The sequence below is a fragment of the Lepeophtheirus salmonis genome, chromosome 7 (assembly GCF_016086655.4).
Source record: "Lepeophtheirus salmonis chromosome 7, UVic_Lsal_1.4, whole genome shotgun sequence".
Taxonomy (NCBI): domain Eukaryota; kingdom Metazoa; phylum Arthropoda; class Copepoda; order Siphonostomatoida; family Caligidae; genus Lepeophtheirus; species Lepeophtheirus salmonis.
This window is the reverse complement of record NC_052137.2, coordinates 9,963,530-9,987,861: the sequence shown is the minus strand read 5'-3', so window position 1 is coordinate 9,987,861 and position 24,332 is coordinate 9,963,530. Positions and strand designations below refer to the sequence as shown.

Genomic DNA, 24,332 nt, shown 5'->3' with positions numbered 1-24,332 from the left:
GACTCATACGAATGTAACTAATAATGATCAACGAACTATGAAAATTCTTCTTCCTTGCATTATTTTTTGTTTTGTGTACAAGAATACAATTTATTTGATTAATTGAGCAAAGATAATATTGGTATTGTGTATACCTACATATTTTCACCGGTTATTCTATATGAGAGTATACTATACCTAATTTTTTTGAATTGCACTTATGCACAAATAATATTGAAGCTTTAAAGATCTTAAAGGTGAAAAAGGTCCTCGCAAGGTATTACCAAATCATCTGAGTTTAAATATAGAACAATAAAAATATTTAAGGACTTTGAAAAATAAAGGGAAAATAGAAAATCTATTTGACATGAAATCCGTTGTTTCAAAACTTTGCTCTTTGTTGGCAGAGGTATACGTTGATAGAAGCTTACGTGATTTCTACCTACCAACTATAATAACTAAGTATAGTACTTTTCGGAGAATCATCATAAAGCACACAATGCTGCATACCTTGTCCTCTTGTAAAGGGGGGATACGTCAGTATGTATGGATTCCACACCCTCTCTGTTGACGACGATATATAATGGTATATAAATTGAATATCAATGAATTTAGAAAATTCATTCTAGATCTGTAGTGTCCAACTCTGAGTAGAATCCTAAAAGTTCCTAGTGGGCCATATTTATTCCTTTAAATAAATTCTACTCTACCCCTAGTCCAAGTATTTTATTGTAAGTATGTATCATTTAATTAATTTAATTGCCAACGAACTATTGTATGTACATACATTGGTATAATATTATGTCTAGAGATTCAATGTTTTGTAAATTAAAAGAAAAAAGACGTATTTGTGAAGGTTTTGGTTTATATTCTACACCCCTCAAAGTCCTGCTATTGTTTTGATGACAAAGCAACTGGACTACAATTTTTCTTCTCATAAAAAACTTAATTAATTATTAATGTGTTGATAATTCGCTTATAGTGCTCACTCTGAAAGATTAAGTATGGCTATTGATTTTTGAAAATCTTTAATAGACCTTGCATAGACAATCCATTAAAAAACATACATTATTACTATGTAGCTGTTGAAATTAGACACACAAACTCTCACTTAATTTAATATTATAGCTTTTCTACCAAGTTCATTTTGATACATTCAGTTTTAAGACATTTTATCGTTTTTATTAATGAGGGATCTTTTTATATTTACGAGTATAATGGGAATTATTTAATAATATGAAGACTCAAATGTCTGTAGATTTTTTTTATTTTGACTTGGATAAACGAAATAATTGAGAGTAAAGTTTGGATATTAATTTTTATTGCAAATAAAAATACTAACAACATTTTTGATCTCATATTCAATGATGTTTACTTAATATGATATTAAAATGAGTAAATACACATTTTTATATTGTATAATTATGTTCGAGAACCAATATGATGATGATATTATTACGATACTAGAATATTTAAATAGTCAATAGTCCCTGATGAAACTTGTTTAGAGGATTGCAATAAACCAAAATATAACAACACCTTTTTTGTTTATATTGCTTTGAATCCAGAGTTTATACTTTTTCAGTACATATTACGAGATTGTAGTGCAAATAAGCTATTTATAATACCTTTGAACCTACGAAATATGTGAATGTATAATTATTTTCACAATTAGATCAGTGGAGCACAAAAAAAGTAGGAGCATTATTATTGAAATGAGAAAATCTGTCATTTGCTTTATGCAACCATTTTCTATAGCATAACATAAATTCGCCTGAAAAAAATTACGGGATGAATTCTTACAATTTATTGGCTATGAATATTCTTCCAAATATTATACTTATGTACATATATAACCAGAAGCATTTGACACAAAAGAAATATCACATATAGAATTTGTAAAGGGAACGTATAATAACTCAAGACGAGTGAAATGTTTTGCTTCACTTTCACTTTGACAGTACTTAAGTCCACTTTTTCTTATTCACCTTTAAGTTTCAGAAGAAAAAGACTTATAGCTATACTTAATACTATTTGTATTATAATTCTTTTCTTGTAAATTGAATGACGAACATTACGTTTTGAATTTCTGTTTACATAAAATAATGGGTTTTAAAAGATGCCTATATTTTCTAAAAAATAAAAAAAGAAGAAGATCTTTTGGGCATGAGACATGTCAAATAACAATGCATCGTGGTTTTAGAGAGAAGACAACCTTTTTATGTTTTTATATGTAATAAACTATATAAAAGTTTCACTTTCTCATTGTATCTATGTAGCTAATTACAATTATCTTTTAAATCCTTGAGTAAAAAAAAAATCTTATTCACCAAATTGTTGTAAAGAGCATGAAAGTTCATTAACCCTATGCAAATGATTTATAAACATTTGTTCACATCATCAAAATTCCACTTACTTTTGTATGTTTTTAAATTATACTAACAATGGGGAAGTCAATCTTTTTTTTAAATAGTTGAGTTATACGTATGTAGTGATGTGGTTCTAAAGATTGATCATAGTCAAGTTTTGAAGGGGTTGATTTTGACCTTTAAAAATATTGATTTTGTAGTCAAGATCAGTACCAAAGCACCTAAAATATAAAAAAAAAGTCAATTTTTACTCTCAATCTCTCTAAGTCTAAATTTTGGTTTCGTGTAAGTTTGTTTTGATCACGACACTAACTATCATATTACTCATGACATAATTTAAACTTTTGTTATAGACTGTAACACTCTTTTAAGTCCTTCATAAATGTACAGAAGATATGTCAAATGTACTCACAACTGCATGTAGGTAGATCAGTGATTCCAGAACCTTAGGAGACAAGGACCCAACCCTACTTTTGTAGAATTTTTATAGTTATTCTAATAACATTTTTTCGTCTAGTCTACAAAATTATAAATGTCATGATTTTTGAAAAAAAAAAAAAATCTATTAACTTTATCCCTTCAAATAAATTTGAAATCTAAAATTATTCTCGAAAAGTATTGTTATTCGTTCAAATTTAGTCTTTTCGCAACATTAAAAGTTTATTTTCAATTTTAGCATTTATAAAAAAACAAGAATATTATTTTAAAATTGTCTGAAAAGTCCAACGTCTCTGCTCCTCTTCTCACCTGAGAAATAATATTGTGACGCCTCTGATGACGTCACTACTATATAATTGGGCCCCTACTTGCATATACATTCCGGTGCCAGCGAAGGTCGATGTATCGAAAATCAGCTTTTGGGTGTGAAAGAAATACATATTAGTTTTATTATTTTGTGTTCTATCCACTTTTTTTCAACGTCATCAAAATTAACTAATTTAAAAAATATATAGTCATTTTTATAATAAATAGTTATCGAAAAATTCTTGTTCTGCTTCAATGAATTATTTTGCATGTTCCTTACTAAAAGATATTATCTATGGTATAATAGTATCTCATGTACAACATTAAGCAAGGTAGCCAATTATAGTATCTGAAGTGGGGCCGTTGATAATATAAAAATAAGGTATGATTATGTATCATATAATTGGCATCTTACTTCTCTAGCATAATATATGAAGAAATTGTTTTTAATGTCGACTTATATACAACGTTAGACAAAGTTAAAAAAACTCCCTCGACACCTTCATTTAAAATTATTTTATAATATGGAAATTGCGTTTGTTTCGAGTCTATCTACATTATGTATATACATATGTTGTGTACAATTCGCAAATTGTATAAGCAAGTTGTACAAGTGTCAATGTCTTCGCCTTAAAATGTATAAATTAATTATAACAATGATATCTCTAATTACCAACCCTACATTGATACTATCATTTCATTTTCATCTATTAGATGGTTATTATATATTTATGAGTAGCTTAAATGTGGGCATTAGAACTTCATAATGTGCCACATTATATTTTATAATTTTACTTATTAAAAAATACTTTTATTTTATAATTTGTCCAACCATATCGAGCATCCACGGAATATTCAATTATTGTATGATCCTCATGTAAATGTAATGTAAATAACTTAATTTTAAATTATACACCTAATTTTTTGGTTGCAACTTGTAAAATTTGCTTATACAAAATCGCAAATTGTACACAAAATATAATCATTTTATTCAATTGCATATTTATCTATAATTTCTACCTCTTTGCAGGAGCTATAATAATGAAGCTAGAAGCCAGAATTGCTACCCTTTTACTCCTTTGCTCTTTTTCATTCCGAGAAACATCTTCAAAGTCTATCAACTTCAAATCAGCCTCCTGTTCCAAATGCAAAACTCCTCGATTTCAAGGACGGAACTTTTATCTTCCCTTCTGCGCAGACGGTCAAAAAGATTACTCGGATATCTGTGGAGCTATTTGTGATTCAACTTCTCATCGGGTTTCTAAGGGTTCTTGCTCTGGTTGTGAAAAATCCTGCTCTCCTCTATTTTTTCCTGTTTGCTCTCCCACTCAAAATGTTTTATACGCAAATAAATGTCACGCTAAATGTGCAGGAGTAGTTGAGACCGTAGATTGCCGTGGACTTACATCCATTCTTCCAGGAAAGTCTCCTCTTCCCATTGACAAGATACCCAAAAAGGTGAAAATTACACCGAGTTCCGAACTTCAGAGTCTTGAGGAGGAAAATAGTATTTAATTTTGGGATTTTTGACATTTTTATATCTTTTAATTTCTCAGTATTTAGAAAATAACAATTTATATTGCGATTTAGGTGTATATACTTATGTATTTTAATATTAGTTTTATTCTATGACTTAATTTTTAGTACATTTATAATGGTTAATAAATAAAGTTGTGATAATCATTGTAATTCAGTTATTATGAGGTATTTTTTCTATTACTATTAGTTAAATAAATATCTTAGTAAATAATTTTTAACGTTTTTTAATGATAATTTTTAATGAAGTATCTATTCAAATAAAACAATAACTTAAAACAAGACATAAAATAATTCTATATTTAATGTTCATTATTTAGCAAATATTATTATACAACTTATTAGTAAAGTTGATAATTTTGTAGAGAAAAACGAGTGCAAGAAGAAGGGGGGAGGGGGGAGAGAAAGACTTATAGTATTACTGTTTAAAATACTGATGTGATTATCATCTGCCTGCTTTATTATGATTTTTGAGGGTATAACGAAAGTATTTATTAGCAAAATGTTTAATGAAGATATACTACGTATAATTGACTTAGACGTTTTTTATCCGTTACAGTAGATTTGAAAACGTCACACTCCATGAAATTGTAATTCATTATGAACCATATTCTCAGAATAATAACTAATGAAACGACAAAGTAGAGTATTTCGAAATATATTTGAAGTTCCAAGTTTAAAAAGAAGGCTTAAATTAAATATAATCTACATATTAAAAAATAAACCATCATACTTTTATGTTAAATATATAAAATTAAACAATTAGAATCATATAATCAGAATAACAATAAATTATAAATACAGGATATTGAAATAATAGATTGATCCAAATAATATTTCTTGTTCTTACATGAACACAAAACACAAGCCAGACGTGGAGCTTAATCAAAAGATAATCACCCCTTTTTCTTCTTGTGGAAGTTGCTATATACAATTGTGTACAGGATAGATATATCTCTACCGATGAGATCTAAATAATTATTAATAATAAAGTAAATGTCAAAATCATAAAATTAGACAATAAATATACTAATAAAAAAAATGTTAGAATTAAATTCATCGTAAAGATTTAGTGCAAAAGCTAATTATGTAGTAATGTCCGGCGATATTACTCCTTATTAAGGGCATCAAAAAAAAATCCTCCCCCCTTATTTATGCTTGTGTAACAACATACTATTGTCATGAAGGATACGCACAATTGCTAATTATAATGCTACACTCAACGTAATTACCCCCGTTGTTGTGACCATTTAAGCAGTTGTTTTTGCCTTGTATGAGTTTTCTGAACCTCATTTTATGGGGCTTATCAACCATAACTAATCCTTAAGTGATAAAAAAGTAATATTTATTGACTATGTAATATTGGAAAAGCTAATTAGGGCTAAAATAGAATCATATTTTATGATTAGATTAATAAAAAATGAATACTTACTATTAGATGGTACAAAATTCAGAGTTCTATTTCGTAATTTGGTGTGGATGACTCTAAACATGCTGAAAATTATCTTAAATTCACAATTTACAATGGGGATATTTCTATAAATGACATCATTACCAACATCCTCCATTAATTAATTATGGTTCCTCGGGAAGGAAAGAATTTACCCGTATATTTCTCTATAAAATTTTTGAACTTTTTAGCAATGGATAAGGTTATATTACATGCAATAAGCATCTTTGTGAGATCAAGGTTAAAGTCTGACTTGATGTATTAATCGTTAACTACACTTTATAGATGAATATCCATACTCTTGTTATGAGATGAGGACAATGAGTAGCGTGTAATTATAGACAGGGGACTAAAGACACACTTATATCGATAAATCCGACAAACCATCTGTTTCTCATCTGGTAAGTATTTTCCAAATTTCTTGGCCTCCATTTTCAGAAATTCAGACAGAAGGCAACATTATTTTAGGCATTTTATTCAGTTCTCTATTGACGATCAGCATCTAATATTATATTAATATTGAATAATATTGGCAGGAATGATAACGTTCTTGATAGAAGAAGATTTGCATATTATTTAATCAATGATGCCATAAGTATTTCTTATCTTCTCCTCACACGCTTTTGCATTCTTACCAAAATTAAATTATCAACCTTACTGATTAGATACTATGGGCTAGTTCATACTCATGTACACGAGTGGTAATTAAGTTTGTATCTTTTTTCATGAAATTGATAAAAGTTTTCAGTTGTTAGTAGTTAAAAGATAGATTTGATTAAGATAAAAATCTTCTTTATTTTGGGCACATTAAAAAAAGAAACCGAAATCAACATGGTAACCCTGAAAATCTGAATAATGTTTGTGAGCAGAGCAGCTTAGCTGTCATGACTTTTCAATAGAAAAGCTACAATCATCTATAACAAGAGATATGAGGAGAAGGAAATAAACAAGATTATTGGCAGGAATTACTCCGATGTCAAACTTCAATTCTACTCCGAGTCCAACAAGAACTTATAAAGATAACTCTCCATCAAATCCTCAGAGTTACGCTCCGAATTTTTTGAACCTACACAAATTTTCAATCAGGTTTTGAACATAATTGAATAGTAGTAGAAAAGGAAGTTCACTACTCAGGAGTTTAATAATATGCACAATAGCTAATGAAAAGAAAATTCATTCATAAGATTACCTATTCCCTCCAAACGGTCGATCTAAAACATACTCTGGACTTTTATCAATAATTATGATATAATTTAATCTGCCAAAAATATTTTAAAAATTGACTGAAGTAGTATGATAATAATACTTTCAAAAATAATATTCAATCATTTCTCAAATATTCAAGTGTAAAGAAGAATATGCGAGTCTCTCTTATAGGAATTACAAATGGGCACGACCAAACTTAAAAATATATATTATCTGCAAGGCTATGTTACAGTATTCCTTTTTACTTTATTTTTCTTCACCCTAAATACATTTTTCAATTTGAATTTACAAATAATTAATAATATTATCATTGTGGGAGCTCTTTATTTTACTCTCGATCGTTTAGTATACAAACTAATACAAGTAAACAATGCTTATGTTCCATTAACATTTAATGATAAGAAGGTATAAAATACTTCTTTGTGCATTAAGATTTAAATAATTAAAAGGGATATTTTTATTTCTAAGTAATTTTTTTTTTGTAGGTAAATAGATGTTGTTTTTATTGTTATATACTAACTAGAGGTAGTACTGAGATAAAGGAACTGTCGAAGAGACATACTTTCACTACAAAATATATAAAATAACTACCCATGAAATCCTCAATGTTACTCACTATTTTGATGAGTACACTCACATATAGTAATTTAATACATAAATATTCTCTCCTCAAGAATGAAAAAATGATATGAGCCAGGGAGTACTTTAGTCTCTAAATCACTACATGGCTGAGCCTTAACTACCAAGGTTGTTCCCGGTTCAGTTTTAGCAGTTCCATCGGTCCTGGTTCTTTAAATTTCAACGTTTTGGTATCAGTTCAGCTTTATCGGTCTCGGTTCTTTTTTACACTAGGTGAGTTTGGTAACAGGGACTTGAAACAAGGCAGGTCGCTTGAAAATTTGGGCCAAGGAAGGAAATTATATTAGGTACAAACAGGGCTACAGCTACCTTATACACAGAGTGTGTAGTGCCCCCAGTTCCAAAAGGCCCCCGAAAACTTAGGTTGCTTAAGATAATGGTTTTCAAAATGGGGGCCGTGAGTGGGGGTTAGGGAGGGGGCGCAGAAGATAGATAACTGAGGATTGCTTTCAGTCTATACATACCTAGTACATATATTTCGTATAAAGGGGGCCTAAGCTAAAAATGCATTATTGTAGGGGGTCTTTGCATGGTAAAGTTTGGGAAACCCTGGCTTAAGAAATATTATAGGACCCCGACAAGCTTAGTAGTGGACCTGGATCTACCCCAACCCTTCCCTCTTTTATCAACACCATCAGTTCCTTTTCGACTTTTCCAGATCCATAAGAAGCCCTTGCTATTTGGATCTCAGATACAACTGTATCACCCTGACAACGTAAGAAAATCCTTGGAAAACGCTGCAATTGCACACACAAAAAAAAATAATATAACGTATATTGTATTTTCTTTATATATTATATATAGGAACAAAAGCACAAGAACTGAGACCGATCAGCAATATATTGCGGTATCGGTTCGACTTTGTCGGTCCCGGTTTGATAAGTACACAACCTGGTTAGCTACACCACCGACCTATATAATAACTGGATGCACAATCTATGATAAACTTTAGTCATCAAATTAATTTCTTATAGGACAATAAGGATGGTTGGGATGTTTTCGTGGAACATTCGAATATATGAATCTGAGTTAACTCATAGTTCCATTCAACTCCTATGTGTTTATGACATTGGTATATCCTGGATATATATAATGTTCAGGGATTTAATCGCTTTAAAAAAGGTTCTTGCGCGTTACTCGATGGATATCATCTCATTTAATGCAAGTATCATTCATTATGCAGATGTCCTTTAACATCAAAATTGGTTAATTTATCATCCATTGCTTCAAATACACATCCGTCTCTCTATATCTTGTGTGGAATCGTTGTATACTTCTATAATAACTGAGGATATGTTTAATCAAGAAGAGTAATACTGGAATGAAATATACAGTGAGGAACAAAGATACTTATCATCCTTCATTTGCTTCTCTTCCATTGAAACTCCTTCCAATGTATACTCTATTTCGTCTCCTAATATTTTTAGAAAACTCTTTCATTGATTTGAATCCTTTAATGTCATTGATGTACATAACAAACAAACATCTTATATCTATGACACTGAATCCATTAATGAGGGTGTATTATTTATAGACACTTCATCATCGCTTCCGATTCCATTATTACTTGTGAGTCTCTTTTGTCATTGGAAAAAAGTAGAAGACGACCCTGGAGCATGAATTTATATCTTCATTGGTATTATTTTCTAGATTTTTTTATCAGCATAGCTGCAAAATATATATTCAACTCTTCTATTACCTACACATGTTTATGCATAAATAGCTCATGGGAACTCTTACGTGATAAATATGCTAATAAATTATAGATGATCTTATAACTTTAGTAGAGTTATATTGGAAAATATGAATTTTGTTTAACATATTTTAAAAGTTCGGAAGTCGGAAGTCATTTTCTGAATTACTAAATCACTTGTCATTATATTGAAATATCACTCGATTGTGAGGATTTAGGATCTCCACATCAATATTCAATAAATGAATTAAGGATTACACTAAATGCTTACGATGTAACAAAACTGTATATAAGAACGATTATTACAGTATTTATTTGAAATTAAATAATATATTATGTGCCTTGACAATTGTAAAGCATATTAATAGAACATTAAAAAATGAAATTATTTTCTTATTTATCAATTGTAAATAATGGTGTAATGCAAGTATGTATTTATTTATGTGCTTCATTGATTTAAGTTTATATTTTTATTTTGTCTTCATTGTTTAACTTTATAACATTTTTTATAATTGATTATTTTACTACGATTTACACTTATTACAATTATATACTTCTAAATATATAGGTATGTAGTACAAACGTGCGATTTTTGTTGACTTCTCTTATTGATCGAAGGTTTATTCATAAGTGTCTTTGCTCTGTTCCAAAATGCCGTAGTAGTTACAAGGCATAAAAGTCTTTAAAAAATCAGTATAGAGCTTACTTTTCTTAGTGTCTAGGTTTTATTTTTCAATATTTTCATAAATTATAATAATTATATCTTCAACAAAAAAATACAAAAGAATATTTTCGCTAATTATAATATTTTAATACTAATAGGGAAGACTTATATTTGTTAGAAATTCTTGATCATTTTATATTTCGGTCAAATTTTTAAGTGCATGACAAAACAATTACTTTTGAAGTAAATTATAATATTCAAAAAAGATAAAAAAGAAAAAAAAAGATTAAAAATTGAATAGTGAAGGTTATTTATAATTACTTATTTAATTAGGAATATTGATAATGTTCTTTAATTTTTATAAAAATTTTGCTTGTCTAATTGTATCAGTCTCCTATACATCTTCATTTACAAATTATAGGACCTAACATAGCTATCGACAGCTGATGGTTGACTCTCCTTTTCTTTGCATATTGAGTATCCAATGATTATATAAGTCGGTGAGCTATGTACATGCACACCATACTACACGCAAAAAACACGCAAGATTTAATATAAATGAGTATATTGTTATTTCTTAGATCAAAAATATGGATATGATATACGTCAGAGAGCACTATATACAGTGCACCCTGTATAATACATATCTGGTTGGGGTTATGAGTGGCTTGGGGCATATCGTTTCTTCTGAGGTACATTTGATCGGGAGGAGGTTGAGGGTAGGTCAACTTTGGATGCTGGCTTGTTGGCTTGCTTCAAGCTGTGGTGGACTGCAAATTTATAAAAATTTGCAGGTTTGTGCAGAAAATGTACTTGAAATTATCAATTTAGAAATAACCACATTTTTAGTGTCCCATACATCGAATAATATTTGAATATTACCTTTACCTTGATGTGTCCAATCGACTGTTTCGTAGAGTTTTTTTTCCAAAAATAATTAGACCCCTTTAAATTTTTCTTATATTATATCAAGCAGCACAAATTTGTTCAGTAAGGTCATAGACACTATAATATGCTGACAAAACATAGCTTATCTTTGAAAATTTCACCAAAAAGTGTTTTCATGAGAGGAGTGATTTCTCTGATGATATTTTCCTGAGAAGAGTATAACTTGCATTACATGCTACTTAAAAAAATAGTTAGAACAAATTGATTTTTTTTTGCATTACATATATCAACCAAATGTTAGAAATTGCTCAAATTGGTGGAATGAAATAAAAACACATTTTTCATAAGGGTTTAGGGGCATTAAAGGGTTAAGAGAGTTATCGTATTACCTTAACATCTCTCACAAGTCATTTCATATAATTCTGACTCAAATTTAGGGCATGAGACGTGTCTCTGCACGGCTTGTTCCAAGAGAGCTGATTTTGCAAAAACAGTACTTTGAGCAAGTCTCTTCGGATAATAACTAGCGATGAGACGTGGGTCTACAAGTAGTACATGCAAACAAGCCAAAACTCATCAGAATGGAGGGAGAAAAACAAACCACAACCAAAAAACCACGGCGAAGTCGCTCAAAAGTCAAGCTAATGCTCATTGTTTTTTTATACCTGCGTTCTGGTGCATCATGAATTCATTCCAAAGAGACAACGGTCAGTAAGGAGTAATATTTGAGCGAGGTGTTTGTATGAGGAATACGTCAAAAATGGCCAGAATTATGGAAAAACAACTCGTGGATTTTACACAAAAATAACGCGCCATCGCACCAAGGAACAATTATGAGCGAATTCAAAGCCAAACACGCAATAAATACTTTCGATCAAAAACCATATTCATCTGATTTAGCTTCGTGTGACTTTTTTTTTTGTTCCCCAAATTTAAATTGCTACACTATGGAACCCGTTGTGAGTCTATTGTAGCTGTATAATAAAATTTCTGTGGAAGGAGCTAAAGGCCATGCCAAAAAGTACCTATAAAAATGTTTAGAAGACTAGAAAAAACGTTGGCATATTTGTATTGTATCCTAATGGATATTACATTGAAGGAGATAAAATAAAATAAATATTGATGACTTGTTGGGGAGTTGTAAGTAGTAGTCTTTGTTGGACTCAGAGTAGAATTGAGGATCCACATCCAAGTAATTCCTGTCTCTACCCTTGCACCCTCAACTGTAGTTTCTCAAAACATAGATATTCTCTCCTCAAAAATGAAAGAATAATAATAACAGCGTAATAAAAAAATATTAGTAAATGGTTATGATTGAGGAGCGAGGAGGGAGTTCCTTAGTCTCTAGAGCGTTACTTAGTTGAGCCTTAGTTACACTTGTTTGATGCAATGTATGCTCATAAATGACAGAAAGTAATATTGAGGACTTGTTGGGGAGTTAAATATGATCCACATAAAATACTTCAAATCTCTTCAGATTGCCAACTAGAAAAAAAAAAATCCACATGTGTTAAGGTCATATTTTATACATACATCTCTATGAGTGATAGTAAATATTGTACTATGTATGTATATATTTTTGGCCGAGGAGTTTTCTTTAAGAAAATAGACTACTTCAAACTTATTTGCATCGTTGATGTACGGACCATATGACATTGGATATGTTTAAAGGGGGGATCTGTGGTTTTCCTTAAAACTCATTCAAGTGTAATAATCATAGTTTTTGCTTTACAATATGTATATATACTTAAAACGGCCATTTCATTGCCAATATTCCATTCTTTGAAAGAAGCAATTGTGTGTTTTCTATAATTGAGGTCATAGGATATTGGATATGTTTTTCCTAACAAGTCATATTAGGGGTATATAATCAAAGTCTTCCTATTTAAAAAACCTTTTTTTTCTTTTGCAAAAAATAGAAATAATTAGATTATACCGTAAATCTATTTTTTTCAGGTATCTATTGTCCTTACAAAGTCATAATGAAAATTAAATAGAGCCTCCAGCATGTATATAGTATTTAAAATAATCATATGCATTTAATTGTCTAAAAATATACATTGATTCTTGTAGAAAGGATATAAATTTTAAGTGTTATAAATTTGCAATTTGCAAAGAAAATTTATTTACTATATTTTAATCAAAATAACTGAACTATTCAATTATTAGATATTTATAGTATAGCCTATAGAAACTGATGTAGTGTGGTATACTATTATGTGTATGAGACCTTAATTTATTCATGAAAGTTACAAAAACCCTCATTATTCAATTATTGTTAGACTTGTACATAATTGCCTTTGTATAATAACAATTGACAATAAAAGGAATGAAACAAATTATTATAATTGGTATTTTCAACAAGAAAAGGAGGAGGGAAATCAAAGCCATGCCGATAATTTGAAGGTAGACTTAAGGCCTACATGTATTAGACTGTTCTGTTTTTGTGTTAATATTTCCCCTTCTTTACTAAAAATAAGACGTATTTAAATAAAATAAAAAACATAAAAATACTAGTAAAATGCGACGAACCAAGCTTTAGGATCCAAGTCCGAAACCAAGATTAGAGAGATACTTTTTTCCAATTTTATGAGCCTTTTATCCAAAGTTTGGGACTGAAGTAAACAGAATCTAGATTAAGATTTCATTTCTACTGATTAATAATTCTGAAGCAATAAACAACCCAATTTTTTTTACTACTAAAACAAATTTATTAGACACTTTTACCTCCGCCAAAGAAATATTATGTTATGTTATGATCGATTTTCATCAAACTTGACCACAGTTAAAGGCCATTAAATTTTTAGAGGTCTAGGTAACACAAAACGTAAAAAATACGTACTGGACATTTTATTGAAAAAGTTTCATCTCGAAATAATTGTTTATAAGATAATAAACATATATTAGAACTTTCAATATAAAAGTTTTGAATTATTAAAACTTAACTTAAAATGATGAAGCAACAATTGTTACATTTAAACTAGAATTCGAAACAAACCTTATAAGAAGTGTATAAAAAAATTATATTGTTCTATGTCTATATATAATATTGCTTGCTGCAAATTGTATACATGGTTTAATCCGGTTAGTATCAGACTTTTTAAATTGCATATTACCGAGAAAATTTCATAATCTCATTTTCTTTAGTCTATCCCTACATATGTATGTTTTTAGATTCGGAATAAGGTCACATTTTTACTATTTTATTATTAGAATTATTGCTATGATAACAATGGAATCACTGTGTGATACAACTGTTTATGTAGATGTCACTTCAAGCACTAATCAAATCAATTCAGATGCTACGTTTGATAGAGATCATTTTTTCAAAATCAGGATTAGGTTTAAATTTTTTAAGATCCGAAAAATCCCAAGGATTTTTTTTAAGATCCATAAAAGTTGAAGTGCTCAAAAGCCTATTCGGATTCCAGATAAGACATCTTACCTAAACAGTACACGAGTACTTTGGATCTGGATCCAAGACACGTTCTATCTTTACTAAGGAATACTATGCGTTTTTTAAGATCTGGAAAACCTCTCAGATCTTTTTTAAGTTCCGTGAAATTTCAAGTACCTGAATCCAGTGAGGGTTTAGGAGCTTTTATGATAATATAAGTTTACCTTTTCCTTACCCAAGTATTTCGGATCTGGATCGGAGACCTGTCCTGTTTTTATTCTTTACATAGAACTTTTCTACAGTGATAATATAAGTTTATTTATACTGTAACGAGTACTTCTGATCCAGAGACAAGACACGTCCTATCTTTATACAGCAATACTATAAGCTCTTTTATATCGGAAAAACTCCTCAGATCCATTTTACGTTCTGTAAAATTTTAAGTACTTGAAGTTAGTTTGGGTTTAGGATGTTTTATGATGATACAAATTTCCTTATTCCTTAACCGGGTACTTTCGATCTGGAATCTAGACCCTCTTTTTCTTTATGCAGCAATACTTTAAGCTTTTTAAGATCCGGAAGAGTTCGAGTACCCGAAGTTGGTTTGAATTTCGGGTCTTTTTGGATAATATAAGGCTACTTATACCGTATCTAGGTGCAAGACCTGTTCTATCTTGACTCTACAAGTAAACCTTTCCTGCTGGCACAATAAAAAACTCCTTAAATATTCTCAATGGTGTGCACTTTTCCTTGTTTTATAAATAAAATGATTAATCTTCCTCCTTTTTTTTACAAGTATCATTTAACTTTTGCAATATGTTTTATCTCTTTGATAAAACAGAAAAGCAACAAATCATAGATCACATTTTAGGGGTTTTAAATTACACAAATTAACAAAAAAAAAAAACACTTTTTAATTACATATTAAACTATAAGAGTACTTGACAAATTGATTATGAATTCGTAATTAGTTTTTTCGTACAAAATAAAATTTTTGAGAATTTTCAATTTGAATTTTTTGAGAATTTTTTCCCCTGGCTTTAAATTTTTTTTACGCAAAAGGAAAATATTTAAAGCTAAAATAATTCAAGCTTCATTTTCTATAGAACATTTAGTTTTAAAAAGTATATTTCAACGGCATTACGGATTTGAATTTAATTTTATTCAGGGAATAATTAATAAGAGGTTGATAGAATAATATCCATTGTTTTTCGTTATTTATATTTACACATTTCTTTTTTTATACAATATTATTCATTTGAAACTGCAATAATAGATCTTCAGTAGCAAATACTCTTTTGCAAATAACGCCTATTTATTCATGCTTCTAATAAAATCCTATAGCATAAAATAATTTGAAATTCTGAGGCGCTATTTTTTTAAAGCAAATCCCTTAAAATAGGGTTGTTTTTAACTTTTAAAATTGTATTTTCTTAAAAATGGATGATCAATTTGTAAAATATAAACACATATTTGAAATTAACATACAATTTTGCAAAAAGTAAACTAACTTTTATCTGGATTATTGTTTTTTTCATTTTCAAAAGTTAACATAAACATAAAAAAGGGTAAGAATACTCATAAAATTATCGAAATGCAGATTTGATAATAAATTTTTAATTGCAGATTGACTTGTGTTAAAAATACAATATCTTCATTTATACAATCAAATCCCACAAATCCTATATAAATTACAATTTTGGACTATTATCACCATTTGGACTGTACAATAGGCCTAAAAAGCCCAATTCTGACTCAAAAACACCGTTTAAAAATTTTGAAATGGCTTGTACTACGCAACAAATGGCCTGAGAGGCTTCAAACTTTGTCAAAGTTAGTTTTATGATTGTTTCCAGGTAAAAAGATGTAAATATGAAGCTGGAGTTTACCAATAAATGAAAATAGCAGGCAATTAATTTGCCTTTACATTATCTACAATGCAAGTTTAATACAAAAAAAAAAAAATACCAGTTGTACTAGCGTGGAAAATATTAAATTGTGTCCCTGGAAACTACAATTTGCGGATAGCATTGACTTTCTGTTTCCTTTTGATGAAAATTGCTGCAAAATCACATTGAATGCTTGACAATGCTTAGGGAGAGTATGTTTTTAGTAAATCAGAGTGCTTTAAATAGTTTAGAAAATTCAAAAGTGGTAATTTTGCCGTGAGAAACGAAGAATGTGGAAAACCACCGAAAATGTTAGAAGAGAGCAAATTGCAAGCAATGTTAGATGAGAATGACGCTCAAACTCAAGAACAACTTACAGATAAATGAGATTTAACAAGTGAAACAGTTTTCAATCGTGAAAAACGATTGGAATATCAACAAAGCCAACACAGAGTGATTTTGCTTCATAGTAATGCACCGTCACATACAGCAAAACTGGTCAAGGAAGCGATTGAGACGTTTGGTTGGGAAATACTTTTAGATACGGCTTCCTCACCAGACTTGGTTCCGCTCGATTACCACTTGATTGCATCGATGGGTAGAGTTGAGTAATTTAACTACCTTTTAAAATTAGAAAGGGAGAAACGGTTGTTGCGTGTTCTATTTCTTCTTTTTTGTTCGTGGTGTTAACTTCTTCTTTTGAAGTATGCATTATTGCCTATCTTTGGTGTAAATTGTTTTAAATATCCAAAATAAAATAATATTGAAATATGGGTACACTAATTTCCCTACTCTTATGCTGTTTTAAATGTAGAAGGCTCTCCTCTTTATAGCAGTAATTCATTTTGTCCACCTAAAATCATACATACAACAGGGAGCTGATATTAACAATGGTCTTAATTCAGGTGTACCATATTTCTTGCCCTCGCCTTCTTTTTTCATTACAAACTACTCAACTCTATTAATAGGATACGCACTTACTCAGCAGCGCTTCACTTCTAACAAATATGTGCGAAAATGGTTAGATGCTTGTTTAGTTAAAAGAGCAACAATTTTTTTTGGCTTGATATTATACAAAAATATGTCAAACAGGTCGGGAAAATGTATAGCTAGTGATGGCCAATACTTTGAATACAATACTCTTTATTATTTTCATGTAATAATCGTGTATAACTTTCATTTTTTTACAAACTTGCTATGTGGAGAGGGGAAAAATGTTAACTGAAAAAGGGGACAGCCTAATATATGTACACTCCACTCAATATTTATATGCAACCTCATTTCAATAAGTTTAGCTCTAACGTTAATAATAATAATAGTAATTTATTTTCATATGTATATCTATCCATGTACAGAATTCTATTTATGTATGTAATATTTATGTACGAGTACCTATTAGGTATTATGAAGGATTTAATGATGTTTCCGAAATCAATTTGCTATTTTTTATGTTCTTTATATCAAATTACATATTATGAAGGTATACCCATCATGAAAAACGATGTAAGTATACTATAATAACATAATATATTCATATTTATCCTAGCTATGCATTCCTTCTGCTTAAAAATTTCTCTCCATATATCTCTTTCACGCTCATCAGACCAACATAAGTATATATGTATGTATAAAAACGGTAAACAACATTTTATTTTGTAAGAAAAGAAATAAATAGGAAAATGCTTATGTTGTAAGTATAGGTATTCATATAAAATAGTTATAAATATTTCATATTAAAAATAGAGTGAAAGTACAATAAAATGTTAATGAAATAACCTAAATAAAAAAATTGGTTATATATACTTTTTTAATTATTTACTTCTCCAAAAATCCATGGCTAATCACAATTTTTTTTTTTCAAAATCCATTACTATTCACAGGAAAGTAAATGTCTTGAAAATAAAATTTCAAACATAAAATTTTTTGGAAATAAATTTCAAAAAGCCATGGCTATTTACTGAAAATTAAATTGTTTAGAAAAAAAAACAAAAAAAACGAAATTTGAAATATTAATTTTTTCAAAAAACCATTGCTATACACCAAAATTAATTTTTAGAAAAAAATCAAAAATCAAGAGTTGTTTACAAAAATTATTTTTTCCCAAAAAATATAAAATAATTCACAGCTCTTCACAACAAATGACACTAAAAATTATCTATCAAATTTTAAATTTTAAAAAATCCATAGTTTTTCACGAAAAATTTCTAAAATCAACAGTTGTTAACAAAAAATTCAAAAATTTAAATATTTAATTTTTAGAAAAATAATTTCAAAAATCAATAGTTATTCACAAATATTTAATTTTTTGCTTGATTATTTCAAGTATTTAATTTTTTGCTTGATTATTTCAAATATTTAATTTTTATGCTCTGCCGTTTAATTTGTCCGAATAAACTTTTTTTTAAGAAAATAAATCTATCAAAAAAAAAAAATATTTCCATTTTCACTTAAATTTTTTTCGTCCTGAACAAAAAATAATCTAGTAAAATAGAAAAATTCCTTAATTTAAAAAAAAAGTTACAAAATGATATATGCTTAATAAGGAATAAAAATTCAATTGTGTGCATTGTTTGAACCTATGTATGTTTGTTATACAAGGCGTTTAAAAACATGTATGTAATCGAAAAAAAGAAAGTGTACATTGTTAAAAAAAATATCAAATACAAAACAGTGTTCCCTTTAAGAAAACTTTTCCTTCACTCGTGTTTTTTATTATTATTTGGATATTTCATAATAGATATGTCTACTACGTAGATTGTAAAGCTATATCCTCAATTGAATGTTTTTCAAGACCATGAAATTGAACTTTAAGATTGCTTCATTACATACGTATTTAAAAAAAAGTGAACGGCATACAGAAAAACCATTTATAGGATATAAAATTTCATTAAGGCTTAAAGCACTTATTCATTTATACCCATGAAAGATATATTTATTGCCCTTTTCACCCACAAAGAACAAGTATTTTCTTGACGCTTTTTCATTGTTTATATTGAAAATTCTTCTTTTCCGACTATGTACATATTATATTATGCGTGTGTCCCAACGAATCGTGAATAATGAAACTATGGAGAGGTTTCATTAACTTAATAATAATTTACCAATTTTTCCTCCTAGTATCCACGAGTTGAGCAAAAAATCAACCAATTGTTGTCATACAAATTTCTTCATCAGATCAAGGAAAATTAAAATGGCTGGGGCAGCCACTGGGCTGGAGGGGTTGTAGCCCCAAATTAAGGAATTTTACTTTTTTTTCTTTGTTCGGGCAAAGGATAGATACATTTTGGTCCCATGAACGACGTCTGTACACTCAAAAGTCCCAGCCTCTATAACTCCACGCCCCACACTTACTACACCAGAGCCTATAACCACGGTACCTTGAACGAGGAAAAAATTTATTATTTGAAATTTTTTCTCCAAAAAATTTAATTTTACAAATATTTTTTTCAAAAAATTTAATTTTCTGTGGGTATCTATCGATTTAAAATTTTTTTCAAAAATTTGAAATTGAATTTTTCAAACTATTTTCCAAAAAAATAATTCTATTAATAGCTGTGGATTTTTTTTCAAAAAATTTGAAATTAAATTTTTCAAACTATTTTCCAAAAAAAAAAATTATATTTATAGCTGTGGATTTTTTTTCCAAAAATTTCCAAAAACCAAGCCTCTTCAAAATATAATCCGGCGGATGCAACTGGATTGATACCAAAATAAATCGTTTGTTGGCGCTTTTTGATGCAAAAATGAGTTATGACGAGATCCTCCTCATCTTTCCCTTCTCCATGATCCTCATTACTAAGATTAAGAAGCTAAAGAACGACAAAAAGAGCACATTCCGAGTGGGCAATACCGGATAAGGAGGCCATGTTTCGGTCCAAGGATGACCACTTTGAGATTTTCATTATTTATTTATAGAGCCTCATTACCTGACTATTTTTTGAGAATCTTGATAAAGTTGAGCTGGAAAAAAATCCTATACGATTCGCAGGGACACACTCTACACATATAAAATATGTACATTCATTCATAAATATAATTTGACGAACTCAATTTCTAAATAGTTGACCTTAATTAAGGTGTGCATGTAAAAGTCAAAGTATACATCACTTTTTTGTCCTTTTTTTGTACATGACTTGTTAGAATGTAACTTTCTAATTTATGTAATGGCATTCATTGATTAGTTCTCAAGGTGGTTGGTTATGTATTGTATATTTATACATTACATTACATTATATATATCAACACAAATTACTGGTCGTTTGGACGTATGCTGTGATTGACTACTTTCTCATTGTTTAATCTATGGAACGGACTCTAAATATATCATGGCAAATCCTATGACCATATCTTTTTGGGAGCTGTTGATTTGCATTTTCATCTTCTTATTTGCTCTTTCTGAACGGTTATTGTTTAAACTCAAGATGTAATTGGGTAGCCACCATAAAATTTATATCATTATCTCTTACCTTTTTCCAGGAAAGGTTGAGATTTATATAGAAAATTGTCATGCGGGATTCAAAAGAATCTGAAATGGAAATGTAGTGTTTCATTGGTATAGATCAGTGCCTTTAAAACTGTAAGATGTGGGTTCCCTTCAGATAGCATCTGAATTTCCTTCTTTATTCTAAAAACAGAAATTCGCAATCCTTTATATTAGAAAGTTGGAGTGCCAAGAATATTTTGATTTGGAGGGAGACAAATTATTTTAAATAAATATTTCTCAAATATTTATTGTTTGAACCCCTCAATTTATATTTTCTTAAGAGCTTTTTAAAAAATACCAGACAAAAATTATTTACTTTTTATCATAAATACTATCGAAATAGATTGTAAAGGAGATAATTGTTTTGACAAATTTAATGATAAAATTAAATAGTTTGATCTTTCTTTAAAATCGGCAAATATTTAATTACAATAAGTAAAAAAAGAAAAGATCCAAGATTGGATGTTTTGGAAATGTATATTAATGATTTTTTTTCTCATTATTAATAAGATTAAATTCTTTTTAAATAAGGATTCCACTTGTCGCATATACTAGCAATGATGAACCAGATGAAAATGAAAATAAATAATTTTTCTTGTCGTATATTGTTAAATAATGAAACTAAATCCCTTCATAAAAGATAGTCAGTTAACCAAATTAAAAAAGAAGAAAGATCCATATAAGTATTTTGTATTAGTTTGTAAAACTATATTCGACTCGCAAAATTTAAGATACTAACATTATGAATATTCGATATACAGGCATCACAGGCTAATTTTATGGGCAAAATCTGCTCGGAAATATTTTGATCTCACCGGTAAAGCTACTTATTCAAAATATTACGACCAATAAAAAATGTCTATTAAGTTGAAAATCTAGTGGATGTATTGACATTTTTTGAATCACAAAGAGTTGATAAGTGTTGCCCTAGAACAAAAATATTGGCTCCAACATAACACTACAAACATGTCTTTTATTCATTTAACTCAAAAGTGTATAAAATAATTAGAGAAGAATCAAATCGTACCATAGCAATGAATCCAAATAGTTAGGTGCAAAACGTACCCGACTAAATGTTAATTTTATCCCCTGACGGTCTATTTTTTTCCGACAGGAACATTAGTTTGATTGCCTGTTTATCCAGAATATTATAATAAATATTAAAATTAATACAGCAAGAATGTAAAAGATATTTTTGTTATAAAAATTAGTTTGCTTTGACACATTTTTGGACTCAAGGTCAATACCAATGAGTTCTTTAAGGTCCTGGGAGTCCTGTATTGAGGAAGTTGCAGCTGGGAGGCCATTCGTCTGGCAACAAGACTCTACTCCAAGCCACACTGCAAATAAAACGTTCACCTGTTTGTCAGATAGTTTTTTGACGTTGTGGCACCCCGTGTTTTTCCTCCATTCTCACAGGAACTCAACCCTAAGGACTTCTTTGTGTGATACTCAGTTGAGCGACACACTAAAAAATTCTCTTGCGCCACAAAATCTGAGCTAATTTACAGAATCATGGAGGAATTTGCTGAATCTGTCAAAAAAGACTATTATTGTATTTCCCATTTCCTAGGTCGTTTTGACGCCGTTTTGACGCCGTTATTAACCCCAAAGACGATTATATTTAATAATAATAACTTTATTAATAGTTCTCATTATCATTGTGTTTTTTTTAAATGGGATGATTAGTTTAGGAGAAAATCAATTAAAAAAATTGTGTTGGGTGTTAAATAGAGGTTTCACCCTGTATATAGTAATCCGAATCAAATGTGTACTTAAATTATAGAGATGACCTTATGGTGCATCAAACAATTTTATTAGCATTAAATATATTTAAAATAAACGTTGCTAATTTGGTACATCTGGCAGTACCGGGTTAAAGAGGGATGGAAGGAATGGGAAACCACCAGGTTGTAGAGTTAGAAAATCCCTAGATGTTCTAAGTATCAAGGAAGATATTTTTATAAATATATGTCTATGAGTGCATTTTTGTCCTTAATACTAAGCATTCTATTTCTTATCAGGATATTATGTAAACATACATTCAAAATATTGACCTCGTAACCTTATGGGTATAAACTCATTTTGTTGCTATATATAATAAAATACAACAAAAGGATACAAATAAATAGTTTTTAAAGTCGGTGGTGTTGAAGTCAAAACTTCAGAAGCCTCTAATCCCTGACGGGAGGACAAAAAAGGCTAAAATTTTGATTTTGGTTTTTTTAAATTAATATCAAATTATCTGCCAAATTTGAAAAAAATATCGAAGATGGTGCAGTTAAAAATTGTCCTCTTTTTGAATGATTTCACTTGGAATGCCCCTATACCTAATTTAATAAAATAAAAGAGACCCTTGTTCTTCATTTCTACTTCATTTGAAGGTAATTACTTTATAAATAAAAAAAGTTATATAAATATAGTATACCATACATATATTCGAAAACTTTTTCTTAAAATACATAAAGTTCACAACATTGCAAAAGGATGCAGAGGCGTTTGTATCTATCCTTTTTTCTATCTATGGGAATGTTTATATTTAAAGCATTAAAAAAATATCATTAAATTTATTTATATAAGCATTAATGCAATTATGTAGATCTCTTTTTGTAAAAAAAGAAAATATTAGAAGAAGTGGCGATGCATTTCAGAAGTTTTCTGCATTTTCTATAGGTGTACGATATCCACACATAGTCCATGTATACTTAAGTAGAAGATCCAATAATTGAAGGAAATTCAATTAATAATATATCTCAATACACTTCTTATTTAACTATATATATCAATTTACCGGGTAGGGAATAAGTCTTGCACCACCTCTTTAACTATATTTATGAGAAGTGTTGAGAGTTTCAAAAATAAAGTTGTACATATTAATGAAAAGCTGTAATTCGTATTTTAGATTCGATATTAAAAACAAATTTATCTCACTTCCGGACAAAAATGAAAGGAAAGAGGTTGAAAATCGCAACCTTGATCCGTGCCGGCCATGATACCATGGAGACATCGTCAAGAAACTTGGGGTCAATCGCTACACAATCTACAGAAGGCCTGGAAGATGGTTTCGACCTCAAGGATCGTCTTCAAAGTGGTAGGTTAGTCAAGTTAACGACCGTAGCTTCCAAACCCTCCTATGAGGTCATACTCATAATCCAATAAGCAAAAAGAAGTCCCTAGACCGGTATACTGTGTCAAGGATAGTCTAAGCTGCTGGTAGTAAGTCATAAAACTTTTTTATGGACTTAAAATCTAAACTGCAAGTAATTGGGATTGAATTAAGAACCATATATCAGAGCTGTATTGGATCCCTCATTTTCCGATTCATCGTCAATAACGAGTCTATTTGCTTTTGAGTCCGAATCAGGTCCAAGAGGGAGTTCATAAAACAGAACTTG

At 29.5% G+C, this 24,332-nt stretch overlaps 1 long non-coding RNA gene across 1 annotated transcript; it reads left to right on the top strand.

Moving 5' to 3' along the window:
* The first annotated feature begins 257 nt into the window (after nt 1–257).
* On the top strand, nt 258–4,775 carry LOC121121828 (uncharacterized). The gene is made up of 2 exons (XR_011781226.1): nt 258–710; nt 4,123–4,775. It is a non-coding gene; the product is annotated as an uncharacterized lncRNA (long non-coding RNA).
* The last annotated feature ends 19,557 nt before the right edge of the window (nt 4,776–24,332 follow it).